Source organism: Psammomys obesus, unplaced genomic scaffold (genome assembly GCF_907164565.1).
Source record: "Psammomys obesus unplaced genomic scaffold, mPsaObe1.curated_primary_1811, whole genome shotgun sequence".
Lineage (NCBI taxonomy): Eukaryota > Metazoa > Chordata > Mammalia > Rodentia > Muridae > Psammomys > Psammomys obesus.
In genome coordinates this window covers 580,709-602,480 of record NW_026593874.1, presented here as the reverse complement: position 1 = coordinate 602,480, position 21,772 = coordinate 580,709, and the positions used below count along the sequence as shown (strand labels likewise).

The 21,772-nt window shown below is 42.6% G+C and overlaps 1 pseudogene; it reads left to right on the top strand.

The window, feature by feature from the left end:
- Positions 1–20,534, top strand: part of LOC129684260 (cytochrome P450 2B1-like) — a 29,902-nt pseudogene extending 9,368 nt beyond the window's left edge.
- The last annotated feature ends 1,238 nt before the right edge of the window (positions 20,535–21,772 follow it).

The following is a 21,772-nucleotide window of genomic DNA, read 5'->3' as shown; positions in this document are numbered from 1 at the left end:
CTTACAGGGTCTGGACCTAGGTTCCCTGCACATATATGGCCTGTGGGTGACTTGGTCTTCATGTGGGTCACCTGCTAAATGGATGGAACTCCATTGCCTGCTTTTGGATCACTTCTTGGCAGGGCTGCCTGTTCTGGCCTTAGAAAATGAAGATATGCTCACTCCCGGATGTGACTTGACATGCTGGGGAGGGTTGATATGGGGAGAGGGGAAGGGAGGAGAGGGGTCCGGGAGGATAGGAGGGTGGGGACACTTTTAGGATGTAGAGTAAATAAACTTAAATAAAATAAAAATTATTTAAAAAAAAAGACAGAAGTCAAGAGATATCGTTGAGGGTCAAGAAATGCCAAGCTGTCCAGATAGTGCGAGACTCACAAAGAGAAAGATAATGTTCAGAGATGTGTGTGCCTCACCCTTCAAGGTCCTAGTCACCTCTGACCCTCCTTTCTCTCTCCATCTGGACCCAGGAAAAGTCTAACCAACACACGAAGTTCCACCACCAGAACCTCCTTATCTCTGTGCTCTCTCTCTTCTTTGCTGACACTGAGACCAGTTGCACCACGCTCCCCTGTGGCTTCCTGCTCATGCTCAAGTTCCCCCATGCTGCAGGTGAGCCACAGGTGGACAGTTGGGGTATCTTCTGGCTCCCTTTTTGCTTCAGAGGTTTGTGTGGATTAGAGAGAAATGGGACATGGAGCTCAGAAGGCTTTGGTCTACTTCTAAACTATGGCAGTTCTGAGGGTGATGTGTGAATCAGGCTCTGCTGACCCATTTTCTGTTGTTTTCTCCAGTCACTTAAAGGTTGATAGATGCATCCATCCATCCTTCTTCCTTCTTTCCTTTTCTTAACATCATCCATCCATCCCTCCCTCCCTCCCTCCCTTCCTCCCTTCCTCCCTCCCTCCCTCTCTCCCTCTATCCATTATTTTTCTTCTTTACTTCTGTCTTTACATCCATCCATTCACTCATCTGTCTGTCCTTCTACCTCTTTATAATTTACCCATTTTGTTCATATACCCAGTCATCTATTCTCCATCAATCCATTTATCTGTTTTCAGTACATCCATCTATTCGCCTGTCCACCCACACATATGGCCATCTACCCATCTTCTCTGCATCCATAAATTACTAATCCTTGGTTCTTTCTTTTTTAATTCATCAAGGACATATATTTCATTCATTCCTTTGGATTAACCAACTCTTAAGTTTTACTCTTTGATCAGAGATAGCTGACTGAGCTACTTGTCATTGATTCATTTGTTCTTTCATAAAGGAAATTTTTCATTCCTTAACCCTTGCAACTGGTCTTTGAATTCAACTTTCATGTGTCCACCCATTCCTCCATGTATCCATTTAGTAACTGACTCATTTATTTGTGATTTATTTATCATTCAATGCACCTTATCTGTTAATTCTCATATTTACTCTTTTTTTTTCAGTCACATATTTCTCCTTCAAACCTAACATTCATTTGATTATAGATTACTTGTATGCATCAATTTATTTGTGTATGCACCATTAACTGATTTATTCATTAGTTGATTAATAAATATAATGAGTAATAAGTGGAAATTATACATCTAGCTCATTCACTCATTAATGTTTCCTTTCATTAACTGGTCAATCTGTTTCTTGGATAACTTACATACTCACGTTTTAAAATTATAAAAGTGAGTTGACTTTATTGTACACAGGCTACAGCTCATGTGTACAAGTGAGAGGGCAACTCTGTGTGTTTGCTTCTCTCCTCCATCTGCACATGGGTTCTGGGTTTCAAAGTCAGGAGGACAGGCTGCTGGTCAAGTGCATTTATTTCCTGGATGAGGCATTTCATCAGCCAGTGTATTCCTATTTTGTATGCAGTTGTAAGACCTGGCGTCTCACTGCTCAGGATCACGCCCTTCCCAGGAACTCTCACAGACCACAGCTTGATGCAAAAGCAAGAGGTTTTCTTGCTATCGCGATAGGGTCGCCCCTCCAAAGATAGGAGACGACCCCGAGCATGCAAAGCACAGGGTTTTTATACCTGAAAATCAGGTCACTTTTGCTCTATAGTTTGCAGCTGGTTGTAGATAGTTTACAGCTGGTTGTTTCTCAGAACAGTTCACCCTGCCCTTCAAGAGGGTGCCCTTCTCTGCACCTGGCTTCAATTCAAATAATCACAGTTGTTTCTCATTCCCAGGTGGTCCCTCATTTCCCCCTTTTCTTTTTGCCTCAATTTTAACCCTAAAATTGTGGATCAACCTCAGGGAGGGGTTGATACTGTCTCTGGAGCATCAGGACCTGAACTGCATTTACATGTTCCCAGAAGAAGGCAAGTACTGGTCGGAGAGTTTATCGTCCCTGATGAGTTTCAGTTTTAGCGGGTTGCTGCAGGCTTGGACTTTCCAGGTGTCTGCAGGTTGATGAAGAGCTGGCTTGACGTGTGACCCGTGGACCCAAGTGTGATGCCTTCTACTTTGATGGCAATTGGTATAGTGGTGAGCAGGACGCAATAAGGACCCTTCTACCGAGGTTCCAGATTCTGGCTGCAGTGTCGTCGCACATACCAGATCACCAACCTGAAACTGATGGGACACCTCCAGGACCCACACATATGCACTGCCAACCTTGCTCCAAATTTCTTTCTGAATAAACTGCAGTCCTTTCAGCCTGGACAACAAGTCAGAGTTACCACTAGTTATGTCAAAGGGGTCCCTAAAGAGAGTCAGGGGAGCAGAACCCCATAGAGTAGTTTAAAGGAAGTCAGGCCCAGTAAGGAGGGAGTATTTCTGACTCTAAAAAGAGCCAAGGTAAGGAGCACCACCCAGTCACCGCCAGTCTCCATGGTCAATTTGGTGAGTGTTTCTTTTAGAGTTCTATTCATTCTTTCTACCTGTCCTGAACTTTGGGGTCTATAAGCACCGTGAAATTTCCAATCGAGCCCCAGAAACCTGGCCACCTCCTGACTTACCTGAGCAACGAAGGCTGGCCCATTGTCTAACCCAATTACCAAGGAAAAATGTCTTCCAGGATCTTTTTGGCTACGACCAGTGCCGTTTCTTTCTTTCTGGGAAAAGCTTTCACCCATCCTTTTGACAGGGTTCACTTTCCCAAGTCACTCTCTCAGTCAGAGCGGTGAAGTTTAGTATTCAGTACTGGGATTGGCGGGCAATTTCAGCCAATTTCTTTGCCCCCAAGTGAGTCCATTTATGCATCTGAGTTATTAATTTCTCAGCGTCTTCCTGTGGTAGAATGACCTTACCTTTGAAGTCAATCCATGCCCTCAGACCGGTGTCAAATATCCCCTGTTTTTGCCGTATTAGCTTTAAGTCACTTTCTGAGTAGTTTAGTTGTTCTTCTCTGGGCAGCTCAGCAGTCAGTACCACTGGGACAGAGTTTCCTCTAGCGGCTGCTTTAGCCTCCTGATCAGCCATGTTATTCCCCTTTGCTGCCCTGAAAGTTCCCTTCAGATGTTCCAGGCAATGAATAATGCTTACCTTGGTGGGCAGAAACAAGGCGTTGAGCAAAGCCAGAATCTCAAGTCCTTTCACCATCCCTCTTCCTCTGCTAGAACGTGCAAACAATCATGCTCCAGGGGCTGGATTTCTGGATCTGGCAATAAGGAGGCAGGGTTTAGCCCTGTCGCCGGGGCAAAGATGACTCTATTGTTATTCAAGAGCAAAGCCTGATAATGCATCATGCAGGCATTCGTGAGCCAGCGGTCGGGTGGCTGCCTTATGACACTCTCAAGGGCATGAGGAGCAGAGATGGTGAGGTCCTGTCCCAGAGTCAGTTTGTACTAGAGCCACCACTGCCGCTACTATTCACAGGTAGGTTGGCCATCCTGCTGCTACTGAATCAAGTTTTTGGGATAGATAGGCTACTGGTCTCTTCCAGGGTCCAATTTTCTGTATTAGTACCCCTTTTGGCTATTCCTCGATTCTCGGCCACACAGAGATGGAAGGGTTTGGTCACATCAGGGAGTCCCAATGCTGGGGCCAACATTAAGGCTTGTTATCAAATGTGGCTTCTTCATCCTTTCCCCAGATGAAAGAGTTGTTGCCCTTTGTAAGGGCATACAGAGGGGCTGCCATCTTGGCAAATCCTGGAATCCACAGCCGGCAAAACCCCGCTGTACCTAAAAATTCTGTCAGTTGTTTAATAGTCTGTGGAGGGGGAATATGAAATACAGTCTCTTTTTTAGCCTCCGATAGCCATCTCTTTCCCTCTCAGTATATATCCCAGATAACTGACCTATTTTATGCAGAGCTGGGCCTTTTTCGCCGACGCTCTATAACCGAGTTCACCCAGCTCTTGCAACAGCCGGTGGCTTCATCAAATATGGTCCATGTAAGCTGGCCCGAGAACCCTGAGTCCGGGTCTTTGCATTTGAAAGCGAAAATGTCTTGGCTAGTATGGCTAAGTTGAAGACAAAAGAATCCTTAAAGTCCAGGACTGTATACCAAACCCTGTCAGGGGGAAGGGAACTCAACAGGTTATATGGGTTGGGCATGGTAGGATGTAAGTCTGTGACCTGTTTGTTAACTTCGCTCAAGTCCTGTACGGGTTGATAGTCATTGCTCCCAGGCTTCTGAACTGGCAGTAATGGAATATTACAGGCAGATTGGCACCTTTTGAGCACCCCTAGGTCAAGGAGCTGCTGTATGTGAGGGCGGATCCTATTACAGGCTTCCTTAGACATCGGATATTGTCGCACCATGATCAGGGTAGCCTGAGGCTTCAGGTCTATCTGAACTGGGGGCTGTCTCTCTGCTTTTCCTAGGCTAGCTGTTCCAGCCCATGCCCTGGGATTTCTCTCTAGCCACCAGTCAATGTCTTTTTCCAGACTTATCACCTTTTCAAACAGGCAGTATTCATCTTCCAGTTGAACTGTCAGCACCTGAATGGGATCCCCTTTACTGTCTGTCACCTGTGGGCTATCTGGTCTAAAATGATATGGGCCCCTGTCTTAGTTAGGATATCTTGCCCTAACAGTGGGTACAGGCATGTGAGGACAACTAAGAATGAGTGGGATACCCGGCCCACTCCAAGGTCCACTGTTCTTTGGGTAGTCCATGAATATTGTTTACATCCAGTGGCTCCTTGGACCCATGATTTTTTCTCTTTTTTAGCTCCCAAGTCTTGTAACAGAACAGAATGCTGTCCACCAGTGTCCACCAAGAAGTGGACAGGCTTTTTCTTCCTTTTGGACAATCCTTGATCCAGTGTCCTTTCTCCTTCCAATAGGCACACTGATCCTTAGACAGAGGGCCCTTCCAATTGCTAGGAACTCTCTCCCTATCATTATGACTCTCCTGCACTACAGTGGCCAGGATCTTAGTCAACTTCTGTCTTGCCTCTTATCCCTTTTTCTTTCTCTCACTTTCTGCTCTTTCTGCTTTCTTTCCCCTTTCTCTTCTTCTGTCTCCCGGCTGTAGAAAACTTTTTCTTCTACCTGCACTAAATCCTTCAATGACTTGTCCTGTAAACCCTCTATTTTCTGGAGTTTTCTACAAATATCTCTGGCTGACTGGTCTATAAAGGTTATAGTCACCATTGCCTTATGCTCATCTGAGGTAGGGTCATAGGGCATAAACCAGCTGTAAGCCTTTATCGGCTGTTCAAGAAAGGCTGCAGGGGATTCATCCGGCCCCTGAACCATCTTTCTTACCTTTGTCAAATTGGTGGGCTTTCGAGCAGCCCCATGGAGACCCGCCATTAGAGTCTGGCGGTAGACCTTCAGGTGTTCCCTACCTCCGGGTTTGTTGTAATCCCAGTTGGGGCAGGTGAGGGGAAAGCCATCATCAATCTCATTAGGGAGGACGGAAGGCCTTCTGTCTGTTCCCAGGACATTCTTTCTCGCCTCAAGGAGAACCCGCCCCCCATTCCTTGGTAGTCAGGAGGGCCTGCAAGAGTTGCTGGCAATCATCCCAAGTGGGCTTGTGTGAGAATAGGACAGATTCAAACAAATCAGTTAGAGCTTGAGGATTTTCGGAAAAGGTGGTTATGGGCCTTCCACTTATTGATTTCCATCGGCATCTGGTGGCACCCTGCTGCAGACCTGCTGGGGGATTAGTGGGGGGAAGGTAAAAAAGAAGTCACAGTCTGTCCCATAATAAAGTTGTCCGTCAAGAAAGTCAAAGAAGCAATGATAGAGACAAAGAGAACACGACAGGCAATTCAGATAAGGACGCCCTTATGGGTGGTACCACAAAATTCTGATTGAGAGGCTATCTCTGATGAGAAGCAGATGGGAGAAGGACCATCATGGACCTAGCCTCCCCAGATGGAGAGGCTGCCTCCCAGCAGCTGACTTCTATAGATGGGAGGAAAACCTTCACAGACCTAGCCTCCCCAAATGGAATCTGAAGCATCCTCCAGTTCCCAGATACAGAGTGGTATACCAGAAATCAGACTAGTTCTGAGCTCGACTTCCGAGCCTAGTCTGATGAGAGTTAGGAAGGGGCATGCTGTTTCCCAGCCAATGCACCAAAAATGTAAGACCTGGAGTCTCACTGCTCAGGATCATGCCCTTCCCAGGAACTCTCACAGACCACAGCTTGATGCAAAAGCAAGAGGTTTTCTTGCTATTGCGATAGGGTTGCCCCTCCAAAGATAAGAGACGACCCTGAACATGCAAAGCACAGGGTTTTTATACCTGAAAATCAGGTCACTTTTGCTCTATAGTTTGCAGCTGGTTGTTTCTCAGAACAGTTCACCCTACTCTTCAAGAGCTCTCTGCACCTGGCTTCAATTCAAATAATCACAGTTGTTTCTCATTCCCAGTGGTCCCTCACAGTTATACATAAATTAATTTACTTCCATTTTATTCCTGAGGACATGACTCAGATTATGAGGCTGGATTTAAATTTTGTTTTAATTAAATGTTCATTGGTGTTTTGTCTGCGTCTATGTCCGTGTGAGGGGGCCAGATCTTCTGGACCTGAATTTACAGTGTAAGCTGCCATGTGGGTGCTGGGAATTAAACCTAGGTCCTCTGGAAGAGAAGCCAGTGCTCTTAACCACTGTGCCATCTCCCCTGCCCTCTAGATTTTACAATTTAATTCCATGCAATGATGTGTGTGTATTTGTGTGTGTGTGTGTGTAGACCTGTGCATACAGAAATACAACTTATTACATTCTTGCCGTTTCCCCCTCGAGCTCTCACTTCAGATTGACAGTTGAATGACCTTTGCTGTAGGTTTTACCTTTCTCTCTGTTTACAAGCAAGGTGGGAGCATGTTGAGAGAGACTCTACAGTGCTCTAAGTGTGGCTGGAGAGACGGGGCTGGAGAGGAGCACAGGTGTGCACAGCAGCTCGCACTGCTCTTTCTTGCTGTCTCTTCCCTCTGCGCTCTTCCTGGGTCATTGGCTCCCAGAAAACAGGCCCACTGTGCATTGCCCCAGGGAAGGGATCATTGTCTATTGTCTCCCTTTTCTGTGCAGAGAAAGTCCAAAAGGAGATCGATCAAGTGATTGGCTCACACCGCCTACCAACCCTTGACGACCTCATCAAAATGCCATACACCGAGGCAGTCATCCATGAGATTCAGAGATTTTCAGACATTATTCCACTTGGTCTGCCGCACAAAGTCACCAAAGACACAGAGTTCTGAGGGTACCTGCTCCCCAAGGTGAGAGAAGCTGTGATTCCTCATCTCTACTCAGTGAGTGTCCTATATTCCCTTCAATCCTAGAATCAGATTGTTTGTGGCTTCCCGGAATCCCCTCTGTCTTATTGATTGATTGACTATTTGCATATGGGAGTCTGGGTATCTCATCTCTGAATTTTGTAACTCCCCTAGAACACTGAAGTGTACCCCATCCTGAGTTCAGCTCACTGTGACCCACAGTACTTTGAACAGCCAGACACCTTCAATCCTGACCACTTCCTGGATGCCAATGGGGCAACTGAAGAAAAATGAAGCTTTTCTGCCCTTCTCCACAGGTGAGACAGACCTGTAATTCCTTTTCCAGACACCAGAGGGCAGGCCCAGCCTCCCGGACACAAACAGAAATAGGTCTGTTGTTTACTGAGTATTTCAGGCGCTTTCCCTGAACCATCCCATTCACTGTGCCTACAGCCCAATGAGGGGACTCTTGAAATAAAGGAGCAAAACCTGAGCAAATTCATTTTCTGTTTTTCTTTTATAATTAGGGGGAAATCTTTTTGAACAAGTGAAAACACGTCTTTAATTGTGATTAAATGCCTGGAAAAACAGAATCTTTACTGGGAACAAACTGAGCTCAGTGTAAAGGCAGGTTTCTACCACTGCTCCAAAAATAAATAACAGATTCATAGAACAGATGGGAGCACAGAGTATTCCCTAGTCAGGAAGCTCAAGACGTCGTTAAGCCAACACAGTAGTTCCTGTGCAAAGTCCTAAAACGCTTCTTCATTTAGAAACTGTAATGACCTGAGTTATCCATCGATTCTTTTTAGTTGTGCCAAATCCATTAATTGTGTTACTTTTCCTGTTACACTTAGGTTTACTTTCTCTTTTTTCCCTTTTATTTTTAATAGAGTCTTTTCTCACACCATATTTCCTGGTTATGCTTTCCCTCTCTCTGCTCTTACCAGTTCCTGCTCACCTCCTCTCCCATCTGTCTCCCTCTCTGTTGCTCATTAGAAAAGAACAGGCTTTTAAGGGATAACAACAAGCCATAACAAAAGAAAATATAAGACAAAACTCACCACATCAAAGTTAGACAAAATAACAGAAGAAAAGGAGCTGAAGAGGAGGCATGAAAATCAGAGCCCCACTCATTCACACACTCTGGAATCCCATAAAAATACCAAACTGAAAGCTGTAAAATATACACAGAAGACTTGGTGCAGACCCATGCAGGCCCTGTGCAAGCTGTTTCAGTCTGTGAGCTCCTGTGACCTGTGATCAGGATGAGTTAGAGGCCTTGTTCTCCTGGTGTCCTCCACCATTCTGGCTGTTACACTCTTTCAGCCTCACCTTCCACAGAGTTCCCTGAGCTCTGAGGGGAGGGATTTGATGGAGACATCCCTTATACCTGAGTGTTCCAAGGTCTCTCTCCAGGTAACATCTGGGTGTGGGTCTTGTTCCCATCTGCTGCAGGGAGACAGTTCTGTCTCCTCTGATGAGGGCTGAATGAGGCAAAATCTATGAGTGTAGCAGAATATCTTTAAGGTTCATCTTACTTTTTTTTTTTTTTTTTACCAGGAGCATTTAGTTTTATCCTATGTCTCTGGAATATCTCTTCACTGGCTCTTGATCACCCAAGCAGTGTCAGGTATGCAAACCAGACATTGGTGGCATAACCTTTGTGCCATCTTTGATTCCCTAGCACATTTTGCAGGCAGGACAGCCTTGTACACCAAAGGTTTCATGGCTGGGTTGGTGTATACATTTCTCTTTCAGTAGCCCGCAGAATACCTTCCACATCAAAGGTACTCCAACATGGTGGTTAAAGCTCTGTGTAGGTCCCAGCCTGACACCTCCATGCTCACTGAGTTGTGTGGGTGTTGTCTTCAGCAATGGGGCCTTGTTGTACTTTGTGGAACCAACCTATTGCCTTGGCAACAACCTGGGTTTGGGAAGGGTATATTTCCAGGGGACCCTTTTGGTTAACACCTCAATTGGATGTAACTAGAAGCTTCATTTAGTGACAAGAAATGGCCATTTTGGAATGTTTCTCCCTCATTATTTGGAGACTTCAGTAGGATCACCTTCACATACATGTTGGTTTAATGTTCTTTTAAAATGTATACACTTTACCCTTGTTCATTCAAATGCTGATTTCTCCCCCCTCCTCTGGTTTCAATCCGGATATTGCATTGTGATACTCATTCTAAGCATCCTGTCTCAACTCTTGTGTAAACAGGCCAAAATAAAGCAACTAGACACAATGTTGAGCTGGGAGGAGCCAGAGGACAGGAAAGAGGGGAGGAGCTAGAGAGCAGGAAATGAGTGGGAGGAGAAGGAGCAAGAGAACTAATAGAGGAACAGAGCTGGAGGACAGATCTTGGAACTACGTGGAGGGATGTGGGAAATGTAAATGTTAGGAAACTGTGAGGGGTTGGAGGTTTAGGATGGAGTAACTATTGCCCAACATTGTGTTCTAGGTTAACTAAATAAACCCAGTCTCTGTGTGGTGATTTGGTTATACAACTGTTTAAGATTAACAGCAAGCTTTACTGGAAGATAAACCAATAGTAAATATTAATAACTGCTTACAACACATACTTTAGAAAGTTTCTACTGCAGTGCGTTCTCTACCACCCCTCAAATCTAGCCATCTCTCTCTGCAGGTGAAAAGTATGCTGTTTTTTGTTTTCTTTTTCCTTTTTTGAGTTAGGGTCTCACTAGCTCAGGCTGCCCCAGGACTTAACAAACAGCCACCATGCCTGGGGCATGCTGTGCTGGAGATGAACCCAGGGCTTCATGCATCCTGGGCAGTCAATCTCCGAGCCAAGCCTCATCAACAGTCCAAGATACCTGTGCTTGGTGCCAACCCTGTCTCCTTGTTGCCTACCCATCCCTGGAATGCCTAGAGTTCTCTCTCCTAGCCTCTCACTATCCTTGGAGAACCCCACATTCTCTATTCTCAGGCTCTTGAAACAGACTGGGTTTGAGAGTCAACTTTTAGACCTGAGTGGGCCCAGAGGCAAGGTGTCCATCTCCAGTGCATCATGACTTCCACAAACAAAACAGGGGAGGACAGCAGCACTTTACTCATTTTTTCCTGGAGATAAGTTTTTTTTTTCATTAATTACAGTTTATTAACTTTGTATCTCACCTGTAGCTCAGTCCCTCTTCCCCTCCCAATCCCACCCTCCCTTCCTCCTCTCCACTCATCCCTCTCCCCTAGTCCACTGATAAGGGAGGTTCTCCTCCCCTTCCTTCTGAGCCTAGTCTATCAGGCCTCATCAGAACAGGCTGCATTGTCTTCCTCTGTGGCCTGGTAAGGCTGCTCCCTCCTCAGGGGGAGGTGATCAAAGAGCACGCCAATCAGTTCATGTCAGAGACAGTCCCTGTTACCATTACTATGGAACCCACTTGGACACTGAACTGCCATGGGCTACATCTGTGCAGGGGTTCTAGGTTATCTTCATGAATGGTCCTTGGTTGGGGTATCAGTCTCAGAAAACATCCCTGTGCCCAAAAGTTTTTGGTTCTGTTGCTCTTCTTGTGGAGCTCCTGTCCTCTCCAGGTCTTATATTTCCCATTTGTTTTATAAGATTCCCTGCACTCTGCCCAAAGTTTGGCTATAGGTCTCAGCATCTACTTTGATACCCTGCAGGGTAGAGTCTTCCAGAGGACCTCTGGGGTAGGCTCTTGTCCTGTTTCCTGTTTTTCCTTCTTCTGATGTTCATCCTCTTTGCCTTTCTGAATGAGGACTGAGCATCTTACCCATGGTCCTCCATCTTGCTTAGCTTCTTTAGGTGTACAGATTTTAGTATGTTTATCCTATATTATATGTCTAATATCCACTTATAAGTAAGTATATACCATGTGTGTCTATCTGCTTCTGGGATAATAAACTCAGGATGATCTTTTCTAGTTCCCAACAGTTGCCTGAAAATTTCATGATTTCCTTGTTTTTAATTGCTGAGTAGTATTCCATTGTGTAAATGTACCACAATTTCTGTATCCATTCCTCAACTGAGGGACATCTGGGTTGTTTCCATCTTCTGGCTATTATAAATAAAGTTGCTACAAATACATGGTTGAGCACCACAATTTCTGTATCCATTCCTCAACTGAGGGGCATCTGGGTTGTTTCCATCTTCTGGCTATTATGAATAAAGCTGCTACAAATACATGGTTGAGCAAATGTCCTTGTTGTATACTTTAGCATATTTTGGATATATGCCTAGGAGTGGTATAGGTGGATCTTGAGGTAGCACTATTCCTAACTGTCTGTGAAATCTCCAGATTGATTTCCAAAGTGGTTGTACAAGTTTACATTCCCACCAGCAGTGGAAGAGGGTTCCCCTTTCTCCACATCCTCTCCAGCGTGTGTTGTCACTTGAGTTTTTGATCTTAGCCATTCTGATGGGTGTTAGGTGAAATCTCAGGGTCGTTTTGATTTGCATTTTTCTGATGACTAAGGATGTTGAGCATTTCTTTAAGTGTTTCTCGGCTATTCGATGTTACTTTCTTGAGAATTCTGTGTTTAGCTCTGTTCCCCATTTTTCAATTGGATTACTTGATTTGTTGCTGTTTAAGTTCTTGAGTTCTTTATATATTCTGGATATTAGCCCTCTGTCAGATATAGGGTTGGTGAAGATCCTTTCCCAGTCTGTAGGCTCTTGTTTTGTTCTGATAACAGTGTCCTTAGCTTTACTGAAGCTTTTCAGTTCCATGAGGTCCCATTTATTGATGGTTGATCTTAGTGCCTGTGCTGTTGGTGTTCTGTTTAGGAAGTTGTCTCCTGTGTAAATGAGTTCAAGGCTCTTCCCAACTTTTTCTTCTAAAAGGTTTGGTGTGTCTGGTTTTATATTGAGGTCTGTGATCCACTTGGAGTTTAGTTTTGTGCAGGGTGAAAAGTGGGATGATTAATATTTACTATTGGTTTATCTTCTAGTAAAGCTTGCTGCTAATCTTAAACAGATGTATAATCAAATCACCACACAGAGTCTGGGTTTTTAGTTAACCTAGAACACAATGCTGGGCAATATTTATCCCCTCCTAAACCTCCAAGCCCTCAGTTTCCTAACATTTAGATTTTCCACATTATACTTGCTTTTTGTGAAATCTTAGGTCTGGTTCATGCTCCATGTCCTCCAAGATCTCTCCTCCAGCTCTGCTCTCCTCGCTCTCCTCTTGCCCCTTCTTCTCCTTCTCCTCCACTCCTCCAAATTATGTTTAAGTATGGCAACAAATGGCGCCCTCCACATCCTTTAAATCATCCTTTATCATAATTTGGTGGGGGGGGAATAAGCTCCCAGTGATGCAAACCAAACTTAAAATCTAAAAACTCCCAGGTCAGTTCCTATCTCTTTCAGAGAGGCTCTTAAACCAACCTAGGAGCAAAAGACACCCTCCTGTGGGCAGACCTGAGACTTCCATAACAAAACTGGCTGTTGCTGTAGTTTAACTAAGGGGTAAACAAGCATGGCTCTTTTATACTGTGGCTGGCTCAACTGGATCAACTCCATAGCCATGGCAGGAAAGAAAGGAACTGGAGGCAGACAAACCTCTAGACAGAGTTTGGCCTAAACTGCATGTAAAATAAAAATTGCCATGGCAGAGGATGTTTTAATCCGTTTTGGCTTCATTTTGGCTGTCATATTCATGGATCTGGTTGCAGTATGTTTAATGGTGTTCATTCTTTTCCATGCCTTCTCTGAGAAAGTTCAAGGAGAAAATGGGGAAAAAGCCAAGGATTGGGGTACTAAGTTACAGACAATAGTACTCATCCAAATAATTAGGTTAAAAATGGCTAAAATTCAAAGCTCTCTGGCTGCGAGGTATTTGTCAGCTCTTTCTGGTAAGGGTCTGCCAATTTTTGAAACATCAACTAAAATAACCGACTGAGCTTTGTTTGTTACAGTGTAAATTGGCACAACTGATTCCAAACTTAAAAATTTCTTGTCTCTTTGTTTGATTTTCATTTAAAGGCTTTCAGTTACAATGATACTGATTTATATATATCTATATCTGAACAAGATGGTGAAGGCACATGCCTTTTTTCCCCAACACAAAGTAAAAAGAAACAGGCAGGTCTCTTGAGTTCTGGATCAAGCTTATTTACATAATAAAAGCCAGGATGGCAACTCCTGCTGTTTAGCCACTTACAAAGATACTCTAAGATTCAAAATGATAAAATTTTCCTCAAGATTACCATGTAAATTCTTTTTTCTTAATAATAGATGTTATATCCTTACTGATCTAAAGGTGGGATTCACATCATTTTTAGGTTTATGTAAAGAGAGATAAGGTAACACTGCTCTGAAAACTGCCTTATCCTTTTAAATGTGAGACATTTTCACAGGGGAATAATGTTGGTTGTGTTTATGTAAAAAAGACAAAAGAGGCTTAAAGTTGGCAAAATACATGCCAACCTAGTTTAGTCCTAAAAACTCAAAAATTATATTCATAAGTTTAAAAAACAAAACTGTCCATCCCATACCAATAGAGGGCAAGCCAAAGAATAGCCAGTATCATTGTAAAGCCCAGGTACAAGATGCCTAGGGTATGCTTAAATGCTAAAGATAAGAGGGAGTTTAAATAAAGTTCGGCTATAAAGGCATGACTGTCTACTCTGTATAAAAAAGGGGCAAGCCAAAAAATAGCCACTATCAATGTAAAGTCCAGGTACAAGATGCCTAGGATATACTTAAATGCTGAGGGCAAAAGAGCTTATATGCTAATACTAAGAGAGTTTATATAAATGCTAGAGGTAAGAGGGAGTTTAAATAAAGTTTGGCTATAAAGGCATAACTTCCCATCCTGTATAAATAAGGGACAAGCCAAAAAATAGCCACAAACAATGTAAAACCCAGGTACAAGATGCCTAGGGTATGCTTATCAATGTAAAGCCCAGGTATAAGATGCCTAGGGCATGCTTAAATGCTAAAGGTAAGAGGGAATATAAAGCCCAGGTACAAGATGCCTAGGGTATGCTTATCAATGTAAAGCCCAGGTACAAGATGCCTAGGGTATGCTTAAATGCTAAAATTAAGAGGGAGTAAATAAAGTTAGGCTATAAAGGCATAACTACCCATTCTATATATAAATGGGGATAGGACAAATAGCTACAACATATATAAAAAGCTAGGGCTAAACCTCAAAACAGGTACAAGATACCTACGGTATGCTTATATTCTAAATTAAAAAGGAGTTTATATAAAGTTTACTTAAAACATGTGTTTTCTATTGCTCAAGATAACCAGCTTGTCTCTCTAATGGGAGGCTTCTCTAGGGAAATAGGTAGCAACTTGGCCTAATACAACAGGCACACAAGAGCCCAAAAAGATATTTTAATCTATCCAACCTTGTTTTGATTTCAACATGATAATGATTGTATGTTCAATAATATGGTACCTTATGTTGCTGATCCCTTTACATGGGAACAACTCTGAAACTGACTGAGAGATAAAAAATATGTTTTCAGCCAAAAACTTCAACAATACTTGGCCAATAAATCCTTGGCTATAATATCCTCAAAATGTATTATGCTAACCTTTTAATTTGCATAGATAAAATTGGCTTACAGTTTAGTTTCATCCTGCACATCTTATACATTTATAATTTTAGAACTCTATAATGCTTATGAGAAATTATGTTTGCAGAACAAAAGAACTGGACACCAGAGATGCTGGATCAAACCTAACAGAATCATTCTTCAGCATGCTGAGAAACTGACACATCTGTTCCAGCATCTTGCGTGTTCCCGCATTCTGCTTGTTCCTGCCTCAACTGTTTCAATTGCTGTTTCTCATCAAAGCCTGCTCCCAAAAGAACTTTGGAGAAAGCTACTAATATTAACTACTCCAGCATTTTAGACTGTTTCAAAAAGGACTTTTATTAAGCCTGAAATTTCTCAACATTCAAATGTTATTGGACCACAAATGTTATTGCTTGCTTAATTAACCATTTTTATTTGGGCCCCCTACAGGATTTCTACATGTCCAAACTGTCAGCTGGAAGAAATCTGTGAGAACAGTGTCCAATTTTCCTTAAAGAGGGTTGGGTATGTTTTTGGTTGTTTGCTATGGCTAGGAAATTTTATTGTCATTGGGAGAAGTTTATTATTAATGGTCTTATTCAAAGTGAAACAAAGAATATACAGGGATATCTTATAGGAATAGAAAAAAAGGTAGATTATTGAATCTACTCAACTTAGAGTTTTATTTGTTATTCCCAAATAAGGTTAATTTTAACTCTGGTATAGGATTTTGCATATTGATGCAAAAATAAGTATTTTTAATACATTGGTATAAGCTTTACTATATTGATAGAAAGTCAAGATTACTTCCAATACTTTTAAACTACTATTAAAAGGTGGTTAGGATAGTAGGTATGCAAGTTAATTGTTAGTTATTCAACTCATAGTCATGTCAGACACTAGTCTAATTTATCACAGGAGTATACATCCTAGGTTTAACAGATAGATATGATTTTGTATACAAATCGATTACATAAAGATAGGTAGTCTTCAAAAACTTCAGAGACCTACAGAATATGACATTTAAAGTATTCTTATTATTTTAAAGATTCTTTGACAATGAGATAAGTCATTTTCTGGCAGCACCCTGCCTACCTGAAAGAAGATAATGAGCATCGAAGAACCTCCGTATGGAGATGGCTTCAAATGTGGCAAACAAGCCACTCGGGTAAAGAAAATACCCTTGCTTCTCAACAGACACATTCTGCCTAAAATGGGCAAGCTTAAATGCAGGACAAGTTGACTGCCAAACTCTGCCAAGACAGGGTAAGCAAGTCCTAAAAAGTTCCTGCTTCATGTATATGTCTGTCAAAATATTCTGAGCCAGAAGGCTTAAGATGATGCTCCAACATTATAGAGAGTTCTGGGTGACTAACTGTTCAGCAGCAAACTGTCTCTGTCAAATTTTTATTTTTTGGAAGCTGCTAACATGTACTTCCTATTTACTCTCATAACTAATTTTATTCCTTCTCAAGTCTCTTATGAGGTTGAAGACCAAATAGTTATTGTGCCACATTTAAGCTTAAGTTGTTTAGAAGTTAAGAAATCTTTTCAAATAGGTAATACCAATGAGGATAAAAGTTAATTTAGGTATAGAACTTTAAACTTGTCAGGATAGATAGGATAATCAGATACTTTCTCCTAAGATACCCTCTCCATGTGCTAAATACACATGTATTAGACATTGCACATGTAGATTTTACCTGACAGTTTTCATAATTTCATAATTGTTATTGTATTGAAAGAAAAGGAGCCTTTTATTGGACTTAAAGGGGGAAATGTTGGTATATTTTTTTTTAATGTATACACCTTAGCCTTGTTCATGCAAATGCTGATTTCTCCCCCACCCCACCCCCAACTCTCTGGTTTCAATCCAGATATTGCGTTGTGATACTCATTCTAAGCATCCTGTCTCAACTCTTGTGTAAACAGGACAAAATAAAGCAATTAGACACAATGTTGAGCAGGGATGAGCCAGAGGACAGGAAAGAGGGGAGGAACCAGAAGGCGGGAGAGGAGTGGGAGGAGAAGGGGCAAAAGGAGATCTAGGAGAGCAGAACTGGAGGAGAGATCTTGGAGGACGTGGAGCATGAACCAGACCTAAGATTTCACAAAAAGCAAGTATAATGTGGGAAATCTAAATGTTAGGAAACTGAGGGCTTGGAGGTTTAGGAGGGAGTAAATATTGCCCAGCTTTGTGTTGTAGGTTAACTAAAAACCCAGTCTCTGTGTGGTGATTTGGTTATACAGCTGCTGAGGGTTAACAGCAGCATTACCAGAAGATAAACCAATAGTAAATATTAATAACCACCTACAACAGAAAAGTATGGATCTATTTGCATTTTTCTACATGTAGACATCCAGTTAGACCAGCACCATTTGCTGAAGATGCTATTTTTTTTCCATTGTATGGTTTTGCATCTTTGTCAAAAATCAGGTGTACAAATTAGATTCCATTGATCCATCATTCTGTTTCTATGCCAGTACCATGCAGTTTTTTACTATTGTTGCTCTTTAGTACAGCTTGAAATCAGGGATGGAGATACCTCCTGAAGATCTTTTATTGTAGGGGATTGTTTTAGCAATTCTGGGTTTCTTGTTATTCCATATGAAGTTGAGAATTTTTCTTTCAAGATCTGTAAAGAATTGTGTTGATAATTTGATGGGAATTGCATTAAATCTGTAGATTGCTTTTGGTAAAATGGCTTTTTTACTGTTAATCCTGTCAAGCCATGCACATGGGAGATCTTTCCATCTTCGGATATCTCCTTCTTTTTCTTTCTTTAGAGACTTGAAATTTTTTTCATACAAGTCTTTGACTTGCTTGGTTAGAGTCACACTAAGAGTAGTTCTTTGAGAATTTTGTGGGATGTGTTTTGATCATATTCATACCCTTGAGCCAAAGCCGCCTAGAAGAGAGGTTCTCAACCTGTGGGTTCCAACCCCTTAAAGAGTGTCTGAATGACTGTTTCATATGGGTCGCATGTCAGATATGCTGCATATCAGATGATTCACTATGATTTAGAGCAGCAGCAAATTGAAGCTGTGAAGTACAAACGAAAATCGTTTTACGGTTGGGTGTGTCACCCTAATATGAGGAATCATATTGAAGAGTCACAGCATTAGAAAGGTTGAGAACCACACCAGTTTGCTAACCACTTCACCTTTCTCCCTCTTTTTGTATTTTAAAACCCCTCAAGTGCACTTTGGGCAGCAACGGCCCCTGTCAGGGAATGACTAAGTGGATTGTTCTGTGTAAAGTACACCGTGCTTTCCCATCATGCTCCTGCAGTTGGAAAGAGGACCTGTGCTGAATTGTGAGAGCAAGATTGTGAGTTCATGAAAGTTCATGGTGGCACCTTGCCAAGTTCATGAGTGTGCAAAGGTCAGGGTGTATTCTGTTGTTGCTCTCCCATGAGGCCAGAAGAATTTGTGTGGCCCTTTCTGGAAGCTTTGACTTTTAGACTTAGACAGCACTGCCTCTGTTTGACCTTCCTGCCTCTGTTTTGGCCACCTCCATCCAATCAGGATTCTCAGTGACACAGGGCTGTTGACCTGTGCAACCTGGCAGTGGCTCGTTTTCAACAGGAAGGAGATAGGGTGAACACATTTCCACAGGAAGGGTAGCTCAGGCCCAGTCCTGCTGACATGGGCAGGATGCTGGTCATAGAGACAGACCCAGGCCCGACAGTCATCCTTGCACTAGACACATCTCAGCCCCGTGAGGGCAGAGGACTGAGGAAGGACAGAGAAGAGGAGGGGTGGCCAGGGGAAAGGGTAGAAAGAAAGAGGAAACAGAGAGCACCATACTTAAGGGCAGAAAAAGACAGCAAGAGACAGGGAGAGAGGGATCACCTCAGAGAGACACAGGAGTCTGTGGAAGCAAGCCTTCTAACCAGTGTGCTCCTTTGTCATCAGATCCCCATTGACTGCCTTCTCTACCTGCTCTCCACCCACCTCCAGACCTCATGAGTCACAGCTTGTAACTTCTGTTTCTCTCCCCTGTGTCTATGGTTGTTCCAGAAGAGAGGTAAAGGACAAAGACAGCAAACACCTTCAGGACACACAGTGACACACACATGGTGGCACACATGGCCTCTCTCTCTCTCTGCATCTGTCTCTGTCTCTCTCTCTCTGTCTCTCTCTCTCTGTGTCTGTCTGTGTCTCTCTCTGTCTCTATCTCTCCGTGTCTGTCTGTGTCTGTCTCTGCCTCTGTCTCTCTCTCTGTCTCTCTCTCACACACATGTCTACAGAGCGGGCTTTGAATTTAATTAAAAAGTGGTTGGTACTTCCCTAACTGTCATGCCACTCTTGCAGCAGTGGGCATATGCTGCAAGCAGGGCATTGTTACAGCTCACAGGGCTTGTTCCCCAGGTGCGACTGATGATTACTTTCCTCCTGCAGTCATGTGCACAGCATCTCCTAGCACTACGAACACTAGTGAGTAGGGTGAGGTTCTCAGGTGAGCAAGTACCAGCTGGAGCTGTCTGTGTTGTATGTCATAAGAACATGGTACCTTCAGCAGTGGGGTTCTACTGCCAAGCTTTGAAAGGGAACCAACAGCATTAGAAACAGCTTGTAACGTTTCGGTGGGAGGGTGTCTACAGGACCCATTTGGCTAATTAAGAAAGATGAAACCTGTTCTCGTTACTGGGGTTTTATCTGGTGGCACACGGTGCCTAGCTGGGGTGTTAGCTCCATTAGGATATGGCAGTGCCATTAAATCTCCTTTAATATATGTGTATATGTTATGTTATGAAGCTTCTCTAGTAGTAGGTTCCATGTGGCTTTTCAGAGGCATTTCGTGTCAGTTATTCCTCCTGACATTTCCTTCTCTCCTACCCTCCCACTCCTTCCCCATTGAATCCCCTTGTTCTAATTCCCATTTACTTATCTATAACACTATACATTATATCCTCTTCCTGGAAGATGCCTCCTCCACCATGGTCCCTTACCAGCTACTTAACCTCTGCAGGTGTTCTAAATGAAACATTCATATCTGAAGCATGAAAGCCACGTAGAAGAAAAAACATGCAATGTTGGTTTTCTGGGTCTGGGTTACCTCACCCACTCTAAAGGATCATTTCTGTTTCCATATAGTAACCTGGATGTTTCATAATTTTTTTAACAGCTGAATAATATTTCATTTTATAAATGAACCCCATTTTCATTGCCCATTCATCACTGGATGGGCATATTGGCTATTTCTAGTTTCTGACATGGGCGTGGATGAGCAAGCATCCCTGTTGGATGGAGAGTCCTTTTTCTACAGACTCAAGAGTGGTGTAGCTGCAGTCCTTGGTGGATCTATTTTCAGCTTGCTGAGGAGCCTCTACAAGGTTTCCTACAGTGGCTATGCTGGTTTGCACTCCCACCAGCCACGAATAAGTGTTCACTTTCCCTGAATCCTTGTCATTTGCTTCATTAATCTTAGTCATTCTGGCTGGGGTAAGAGGAAATCTCAAAGTAGTTCCTTCACCTTCCTCTTCATCCTCCTTTATTTTTTCTTTTAAGAGAGTTTATCAGGAAGCGGCTGTCTTGGTCTTACAAAACCTCCTGTGAGGTTTCCTGAGTCTTAAATATGGAGGTTATTTTGTAAAATGTATTTACTGGGGACAGGTGCCCTTCGTCAGTTGATCTCTGTGTTTGACTAGTTCTGTCTTTTTTTAATGGTCTCAAAAGAGCTTCTTTGATGAAGGGTAAGAGGTAAACCTGTGGAGAAGTTTGATTTTTTTAAGTACTTTATTTTGTGTGTATGAGTGTTTTGCCTGCATGTATGTCTGTGTGTCATGAGCATACCTGGCCTTTGCAGAAGAAGGTAGCAGGTTCCATGGGACTTAAGTTATAGGTGGTTTGTGAGGTACCATGTGAAGCAAACTCAGGTCCTGCGGAAGATCAGCAAATTCTCTTAAACTCTGAGCCTCCTGCCCAGCCCCACCTCTGCCTAAAGTTTATAACATGTATGAAAGTTAAATGTATGAGAAAGTAGACCAAGGGTCTAGGATGTTTTCTTCTATAGTATTGTTCTCATGTGCCACACGGAGTGATGACATCACTAGAAAGCCAGCTGTGATAAGTTAAAGTGTACACTATGAACCCTAAAGCAATAATATAAACATCTAGCAGCTAGTAAGCCAAATGGAGCCATAAAGACTCCTGATGAGTTGAAAATTTATACTTTGTATCATAAAGTAATAATAATAACATTGATTAATAAGCGAGTTTATAAAATGGAATCATGAAAAATACTTAGGAAGAAAGAAGATAGGGATTGAGGAAAAAGGGTGGAGAAGAACATACGGGACAAATAATTTGCATTTAAACTTATCCCCAACAATGTCTGTACTCATTCCATACAAATTAAGATGTTAGGTTGTAGATAAAAGCAATCCCCATGCATGTATTGTTCATTATAAATATATTTAGAGATCCAGTAAGTTATACAGTGAACAAGGAATGAAGGAAGCTCATCAATCTGATAGCAGATGAGTACAAAGACTCTTCAGTTGACATTTCTTACTGGTTGCTATAGTTTTGGAATGTCCCCCTTTGTTGTGAGTTCCAGGGAGTCATGAACAAATGCCTTTTAACTCCAGATAGGACTGCGCAGCAACACTATTTTTTAACCTTATAGTTTGGTGGA